The 9,673-nt window shown below is 26.5% G+C and overlaps 1 protein-coding gene across 6 annotated transcripts in view; it reads left to right on the top strand.

The window, feature by feature from the left end:
• The first annotated feature begins 2,176 nt into the window (after window positions 1-2,176).
• The window catches only part of LOC114937348 (organic cation transporter protein), a 29,010-nt gene continuing 21,513 nt past the window's right edge, over window positions 2,177-9,673 (top strand). For 3 of the 6 annotated variants that reach the window (XM_085479701.1, XM_085479707.1, XM_085479700.1), the window contains exon 1: window positions 9,251-9,512. The gene's annotated coding sequence lies outside the window, so the exon portion shown is untranslated. The other 3 variants (XM_085479702.1, XM_085479704.1, XM_085479703.1) reach the window with 3 other exon arrangements.

Raw genomic sequence — 9,673 nt, 5'->3', positions numbered from 1 at the left:
ATACTATTTTTTATTATTTTCTTATCAAATTAAACGATGCGAACAGTGTTTGCTGTTATCTAAATAAAATTATACAGATAATCATTTAGATGAAATTTTGACATTATCTTATCTTTTTAATTTTTTCTTTATTATATGGAATATATGGCTTTATTATATGAATATATGGCTTCTTGTTGCTCACATTCGCTCTCAAACATCTTATCGTTCGCAATTATGTATTTTATATTTCTTTGTAGCGTTTGCGTTTTTATGATGACCTAATAATTATCGACTTTATGATTATATTATTTTTATATTGTATTATACTGAAGAAGCCCAAGTATAGTTCAAAACGTTTGATTTTGTAATGTAATTTAATTAAATTTGTTCTAAATATATTATTTTTAATTAACTCGTTATTATGGCTTTTTATTAAATTTGATTTTTGCGTTTATAATTTATTTAGATAACTGCAAACACTGTTCGCATCGTTTAATTCGATAAGAATGCTTGCATATCTTCAGTGAGTGAGAGCAGCGATTAATCAGTTCCGACGAATCAGTACGATTAAATCAGTGCAATGATAATACGATAAAATCTCGTGCAATTTGTTGATTCAACTTTCACACAATAAAAGTCAAGTAAGAGAGACGGTGAAAAGAACGCCGCATTTTCGACGATGCCTCTCAACCTTCGTTCTCGTCATTGCGAAACGTCATACTTTCAGTTCATATAATTATGGATTTTTTATATCATATGATTAAGTACAATTTTTTTTTTTAAATTTCCGTATTTTTGAGCGTGATGCGATTAAGTGCATCCCCATAAAATGACATCATATGGGTTTTGGAAGGTGAGTATTTTCTACAAAAGTGTTTAATCTTTGTGCATAAACATATCTCCCCGTATTATATTGTAAATATATATAAGTCCCCGTTTTATATGTATATATTATAAAATGTTACACGTTGAACTTGAAATTTATTAAGAGAGAGGAAAAGATTAATTTTTAGAAAATGCATTTAATTAGAGTAGATAAATAATTGATGAGGCCTGTATCAATAAATATTCAATTAACATTTTTATTATAGTATAGATGTAATTTTGTTTATTTTTAAAATTTTAATCAATATTAATAATGAAATAATAAAATAATAAAATCTAATACAATTTTTAATTATAAGCGATAAGCTAAATATCTCTTTTCAGTATATCTATTATTATATTATTGCCGTTGTATATAATAATATATGTAACTATCAACGAAATGTAAATTAAATATTCAAATGCGAACAGCAAATAAGCTTGGAACCCTCAAGTCGTGTATATCGTTAAGATAATGTTTGGGTCAGTATTACTTAATGCAAATCGTTTCATGGTATATTGCGTGTATGTCTGACATTGCACGAAATTTTGCTCGACAAAATTTCTTTATCAATTTGAAATCGATGTTTTTCTCATCAAAAATATTGAAAACAACTTTTACAAACAAATATAAATTGAGTATAAAAATAGATAAATGGATAAATAAATAAAAAGTAAATAACAGAAAATATATAGATAATAAATAGAAAAATAGATATAATAAATAATTAAACATACAAAAATAGATAATGGAGTATACAAAATTAGATAATATTTAGAAAATAAATAATAAAAATTTATTTTTTAAATAAACACTTTACTAAATTTGCAATATATATATAAAAATTAATTATAAAGATGCATAACGTTTAGAAAATATATTTAAAATTTAGCAAATCACAACTTTTTTCCTAAAAAATTCTGTTAAAAAAGAAAAGATTCGAACTTTGTCATAAAATTGCATATAATTATTAACTTAAATGATTTAGTACGTGACGTTAAGCACGATTTAAAGTGTTTCGTACTTCTTTCTTAAACTTATCACGTATGTTTCTTTTGCAATTCATTAAACTTATCACGTATGTTTCTTTTGCAATTCATTGCCAGTAGTCAAGATTTAATAACTATCAAATATCGTAAGAACATTTATTATTTTGTTTCTTATAACATTATTACCTTGAAATTCCATAGCACATTACTTTAAGCATAATTTAATGTTTAAACGACTTGACTACGACGTAACTAGCAATTTTATTTGATTGGGCATAACTTTGATTGGAAATCACCGACAATTTTACATAACGAGAAACATGTAAGAAAGAGAGAGATTGCTGAAATGTTCTTCATAAAGAAGCATGACAATACAGTTAACCTACAGAAAGACACCGAGAATTTGACAAACATTTACGACAAAATAATAAAGATTGTTTAGTGGCGCGTTTCAAGTTTAGTCGTTGACGAAACATCATAGCGATGGGACGTGTTCCTCTTTTAATTTTTAACTTTTAACATCATAACGATGGGACGTGTTCCTCTTTTAACGTTTAACTTTCGATTTCAAATAACACCGGTGTGATGTTATGTTAACCTCGGTTTAATTGATGGTATGTTTATAAAATTTATACTTATTTTATTAATTTAACACTTAAATGAGTTTTCGTATGTTAAAAAATATTGTGTAACATTATGTTGTAGAAATTTCACTTGAAAAGGACCACAACCAAATGGTCGAAACGTCGTGAAATAATCAAATAAAATTGCTAGTTACGTCGTAGTCAAGTCGTTTAAGCTTATTTTCACCACTAGCGACAAATATTAATTTTGATTGATATTAATTTTAATTGATCATAATTTAATGTGTTTCGTACTTCTTTCTTAAACTTATCACGTATGTTTCTTTTGCAATTCATTGCCAGTGGTCAAGATTTAATAACTATCAAATATTGTAAGAACATTTATTTTGTCTCTTATAAGATTATATTACCTTAAAAAAATTCCATCTTGTTCATCATATTTTATTGTCGTTGTGCATATTCTAATCATTTTTCACATCTAATAATAAATATAAAAATAATATTTGTTATTGTTTATGTATTTTATTATATCTAATAACTATCAAATATTGTAAGAACATTTATTTTGTCTCTTATAAGATTATATTACCTTAAAAAATTCCATCTTGTTCATCATATTTTATTGTCGTTGTGCATATTCTAATCATTTTTCACATCTAATAATAAATATAAAAATAATATTTGTTATTGTTTATGTATTTTATTGTTTCTTCGTGACACGAGACAGAATATACAAAAATATAATTAAATCACGCTAAATGAAGCAAATTTTTATTTTAAGAATTTTTTAGATTTTTTATTTTAAGACTTTTCTTTCGTTGTGCAATAAAAAATATAATATATAAAATTAATAATGGAAGATAAAACGAATCGGAAGTACTCTGTTCGCGATTAACCGGATTAATTTTCGTAATCTCATTTTAATCACAGTAACCGAGTAATTAATCAATATGATAGCAATCTGTAATTAAATTGACTCAGCGAAATTTTTTATGTATCTTTAATAAGAGAATTTAATATGCTAATGACTAATTTCAAAAGCGATATAGCATAAAAAAATTATTTTTTTTAATATTCAATTTTAAGTGTCTATTTGGTTCATGAATCATTCTTATGAATTTGTATTTCTACTTTATGACAAACAAAAGCTCATTTATTTCACTCTTTTTTCTTATTAGCAGAATTTTAGATTACGTGTTTTTAGAATTAATTCTCAAATATACATTACTTTAAATAAAGTACATTTAAAAATTAAATTTTTACATTATTTGTTTTTTATTATCTATTTATTATATCTTTATATGCTCAATTATCTGTTGTCTATTCTTTCTATTTATTTCTTATCTATTTTTTATTATAATAAATATATTTATATAAATATATAAAATAAATTTAAAAATAAATATATAATAAATAAGTAAAAATAAAACATTAATATATAAGCAAAAAATAAATATAAAATATTTATATATATTTATTAATAAATATAACATTATCCATTTTTGTATGCTTAATTGTGCCTTGTATTTGTTTGTAATTTAAAAAGTATGAATATCTCGCGCGATTTTTTGATAAGAAAAACATCGTTTTCAAATATTGATCAAAACATTTTTTATAGTATAAAATTTTTCGTAGCAATACATCGTACAACAATTTTATCCTTTTTCTGCGTGTTTATAAACACGTGTAATATTTTCGCAAACGTGCGGCGACATTCTCGCAAATACGTGCGATACAATACGAGATAAGTCCTTCCAGCAAAAGAATTTTGTTGTTTGTTGCCGGATAATCGGTCATACCGTTTTCGGATAGTCCATCGCTTTTATCGTCAATGCGTCACGCGCAGCAATTCCGCTGTTATTCAAACAGAAATCTGCAAATACTAGGAAATAGATTTTTACGAGTGTATGTACACATATACACGCACGTGTAGTTACGATAAAACTCATATTTAAACATCTATTTTGCTATAGACAGCGTTTCAATTGCATAAGTGACTAATTCGTTGTGTGCAATTTTGACTCAAGAAATTTTTCCACGAAAAAAACTTAAGAGTAATACAAGAAAATACAAAAATAATATAAATAAAATTGTGCTTATTAAATAATGGGTCGAATTTCGTGATGCAATCTGATAACGATCTAATTTAAAACAATAAATTTTTCAAAATATATTGTGTTATAATATATAATATAATATAATTATAAAATAGATATATTAATAATTATCATTAAAAATTTATTAATTTTTATAACGGTAATTTTTTATAATATTAAATTAAGACATACTTAATATTCATAAAAATAGAGCAAGGATATTCGTATATAAATATGGTCATCTTGTTGCACTTTAGAGCAATTAAGCCTATTATTCACTTTAATATTAAAATACTGCATATATTAATGTAACAATCGTTATTATATATAACACTGTAATAGCTGACACATGCATGTAATGACTAGTATATGTGCAATAACTTGAACATGTATGTATGCATACATATATGCATTTATGCACTTGCAAATAAAATTGAATTTTATCTCTTTCTTTCTTAAAGTTGTTAAAAGTTCAACTCAAATGTAAAAAAATATACATATATATTTTTGCATATATACATTATATATTATATATTTTTATATATAAAATACATATGTTTAAAATTAATTTTATTTAAAAAATATACATATATAATAGATTAGATTATTTGGAAAATTTGTTTCAACGCATTTCTACGTAATCAGTAAATGCAAGGGCACTACAGGCAATTTTCTGCTTATCAGCTAATTTCACAAAGATAGTATAGCCTCCAGCTGGAATGAATTAAAGACTGCCATCGCACGAAAGCGTCCTGAACTGGCCAACAGACGTGAAGTTGTCTTCTACCATGATAACGCCAGACCTCACGTCGCGATGTCTATCCGTAGGAAACTATATTAGATGTAAAATGGGACGTTTTTTTTCATCCTCCATATTCTCCAGATCTTGCTCCATCTGACTACTACCTATTTCTTTCTTTGAAAAATTTTCTTCGGGACAAGAAATTTAAGTCATTCGAAATCCTCAAAAATCATCTCGATCAATTCTTTGTCAATAAGAAACCTTTATTTCGGAAGAAACTCATACAGCACACAAGTTTGCAGCAATATTGCAACAACATTGCAATATTGTACATTGCATAGCTCTATTGCAGAAATATTATATAGGCATGAATTTGCAATCTCGATCAATTCTTCGTCAGTAAGAAACCTTTATTTCGGAAGAAACTCATACAGCACACAAGTTTGCAGCAATATTGCAACAACATTGCAATATTGTACATTGCATAGCAATATTGCAGAAATATTATATAGGCATGAATTTGCAATATAGTTTAAACAACGTTGCAGCAACATTTTAGAAATACTATAAAAATAAAATTCACGCAAAAAATATTAGGTACAGAACATTTAGTGCGATCATGTATTTGGCATATTTCCAATAAACCAATAGTAATATTACATATATATTTTATTACATTATTGCTGCAATGTTATAGAACATTTCTGAAAGCGGATATTTTACCGTTGCTGCAACTTTGCAGCAAAATTGCTGCAACATTTCACAATGTTTATGCAATGTTGTAATATTGCAATGATATGTTACCACAATGCTGCTGCAATCTTGTTGTGCTATATGGGTTAAGGCATCATGTCACTTCCTGAAAGATGGTTGAGCAAAACGATGCATATTTGCTTAAATAAAGTTCCTTTTTGTGTAAAATATTGCGTTCAAATTTATATTGAAACGAACTTTCCGAACAACCTAATACATATACATATTATATACATATTATACAATAAAAATATACATATAGGTATATAAATAAACCTATACATATATATGTATAATTAAAATTTGTGTTTTTTATAGAGTTAGATTTTTAGCTAAATGAATAAATAATTTGAAAGATATTTTTTTTATTTAGAGGACATACTCTTTTATTTAATTTAATTCATCTCGATGTTAACAGATTATAAGACATATATCTTTTCATTTGTTATTTATTTTGTGCTTACGATAAGAAGTTCAAGATCGTTTCTTTTTTAATGCGATAATGTAACGCAATTAATTTAATTAACATCATATTAAAGATTGTGGATATCTCTCTTATCGTTTGTTTACAGAATCCTCGTTTGACGTTCTAAATTTTCATTTGGATTTGATTATAAAAAATGCGATAATTGATTGCACATTGTGATAAAATAACATTATCTAAATAGAATAACACAGATCAAGCACACCGTTTTAACGTAGCATAAATGTATCATGTTCATTTTAGCTTCAATATACTTTCAACGGTTTATATAAATTAATTCACTTTGATTCAACATAGAACGTGGAAATTTGCATGAATTTATCATTGATATAATACGTCGCTGAAGGATATGAAGGTGTTCAGGAATTAATTGCGACGAGCTCGTGTAAATTATTGATCGTAGATTATACTTGCTGACATATTTTTATTTTTGCTATTACCAGTTTTGTTGTTAATTAAATAAAAGTATAATATATATAGATGATCATCTAGATGAAGAGTTTTGGCATCAACTTATCTTTATATACATAATAAAAATATGTATTATCTATATCTGCATCTTAAATAAAAAAGTATTATCTTTACTAAATTATCTGTGATAATTTTCAGATTATTTGATTTCAAGTTGATTTAGGATTTTATGACCATAGCACATAAAAATATTTAAGCAATAGAACTTAAAAGTATAAAGTATGAGTATATTTTTATATTTCTTTTATAACTTACATTTTTTATAACTATGTTTATATAAACGGTTTTAAAGATAATATTATCTGGAAGTTGCCTAGATGAATCACCATATAATTTTATCTTTTATCTAGATAATTTAAAATAAAATCATGTTTATCTAATCTAATAATCAGATAAAATTACACATTTTCATCTCATCTTTATGTAGCTAATTTTAAAATCATAGCACTGGCTATTACATAATACGTTCTTGTAATAGCGACAATGAGAGAAATAGGTCAAGCGAGAATTGACTGGTCGAAATCAGTTATATGTTACGATATATTTATATGATTTTTTTAATATACCGAATAACGCCAAAAATTTAAATTTATCGATACACGCGGGAATTATTATTATGTACGAGGTATTATTATATGGAATCAAAGGGAGCTCATGTGTCAAAGCTTCTCTATCCAAATTGACTGCAGTACGAATTATGTATCAAATGCGAGAATATATTTCACATATATACACTTACAATTAGTGTCGAATTACGTTATATATATGTATATGTATATATTAAACTGTCTACCAACGTTGTATATATGGTATGTTGATAGTTGTTATATCGAGCAAGCAAATTACCGATTAAACCCACGATAAAATCATATAATAACCGATCTCCGATATTTATAACTAACCGTATTTATGAAATGCACATTGATGAATTAATGAACTATTAATTTACATCGATGCACTGATTATACTCTCATATACACTTTCGACAAGAAAAAGCTCATTACAGCGTATCAAATTATAGCATAAAATGGCTTTTATTATTATGCATATCGTATTTGGCGAATATAAGGTCATTTTTCAGTTTAAAAATTTCGATTAGATGCATTTTATAGCACGTACAAGATATATTATAAAAATTATATCATAATATAATATATATGTATAATATACAATATATATATATACACTAAAAATTAAGAAATCAAAAAAATTGTTCAAAAAATAAAAAATTAGCAAATTTTAAATAGCTGTAACTTTGTTTCGAGAATTAATAATTTATATTTTAAAAAAGGATTTTAAAGTTTGAAATCTTTACTTTTGAAAAGTCATAGCTTTTTTCATTTTCTTCAATTCTGATATTTTTTACATACAGGCAACAACGAACATAACAAAACGGAAAATTTTTTTCTTACTTTGTAGACATGTTGAATACACAATAAGATTTGAAAAAATATTTTAACATTTTCACGTTAAAGCTTAAAGTCTTCCCTACAAAATCATTTAAAAAATTTTTTTAAAATTTCGATCTTTCCTTATCAAGTTATCGCAAATTGAAGAGAAAATGTCATTTTTAGTCTAATCGTTCATAACTTCGTTAAAAATCATTGTACAACAATTTTAAGAATGGATTCTTAAAGCTGAATCTTTGCTCTATAGTATGATGTAGAGACTGATTTTTCTTTAATTTTTTACAACTGAATTTGTTTACAAATATGTGAAAATAACGAAGAAATTGGCGAGTTTTCTCCTTTTTGTTTAAGCTTTAAAAAAGTTATATATAGTGACTAAAAAATTTGTATTGACCTAAATTTTTGTGCCTCCTAATACTCAAAATTTGGCAAAAAATCACAGACTTGCCGTGATAATTTTTTTATAATGATCTATATGTTTAAAATGATCGATGTGTACAATATGTTAAAAAAATCTTGATTTGCTTTGATAAAAAATAAAAAAAAATTAAATTGGTGGCAGAACAATCTTTTCTCTACACATTCTAACCTATAATTCTTTAACTGCGTCAACATAAAATTTAGAAAATGTAAAGTTGCATATCATTTCCAAAATTACCGCCGACATTATAGCTTCACCACATGAAGGTTATACGATTGGATTTGTTCTTTGATGGTGAAAATGATGGTGGAAAAATTACATTCGTCAATAGAGTTGAACATGCACGTTCGTTCACCTTCCCTCTCCCCTCCTACGATTAGTTTTGCCTTCCTCCGCTCATTCAAATATATAGAGGCATTATCACGGAATGCGTTTACTGTCAAAGACAGTAAGTACGCGCTGTCCTTCTGAGACAGCAGAATAAGCAAGGAAGGTGTGCGTGATGTCCGGACGTAGACGATTCATTAATTCGCTTATCGACGATCATCCGTTTAAAAGTACGTCCGTACGTTTCGTCCGATAAACGTCTCTCGGAGAGATACGTGTTAAGATAATAAAGGAAATATGTAGATTTCGCGCGACGAGAGTGCGCGAAAAACGTTTTCGTTTCATCAGAGTCGGCAAAAGTGCGAGGGAAGCTCATACTAATCGTAAATGTTCGTCTTGTTTCTGTAATTTTCGCACTGTTATCACACTTTTTTGTTCTCGAAACGTATGTGTGTGTGTGTGTGTGTGTGTGTGTGTGCGCGCGCGCGCGCGCGCGAAAACACGCGGAAAAAATTTGTAATCGCTGCGAAATATTAAAGAATGTATATTT

Source organism: Nylanderia fulva, unplaced genomic scaffold, assembly GCF_048542155.1.
Source record: "Nylanderia fulva isolate GAGA-0341 unplaced genomic scaffold, ASM4854215v1 Scaffold129, whole genome shotgun sequence".
In the NCBI taxonomy this organism is placed as follows: Eukaryota; Metazoa; Arthropoda; class Insecta; order Hymenoptera; family Formicidae; genus Nylanderia; species Nylanderia fulva.
Note: the sequence above shows the minus strand (reverse complement) of the source record. Positions and strands in the feature narration are given on the sequence as shown.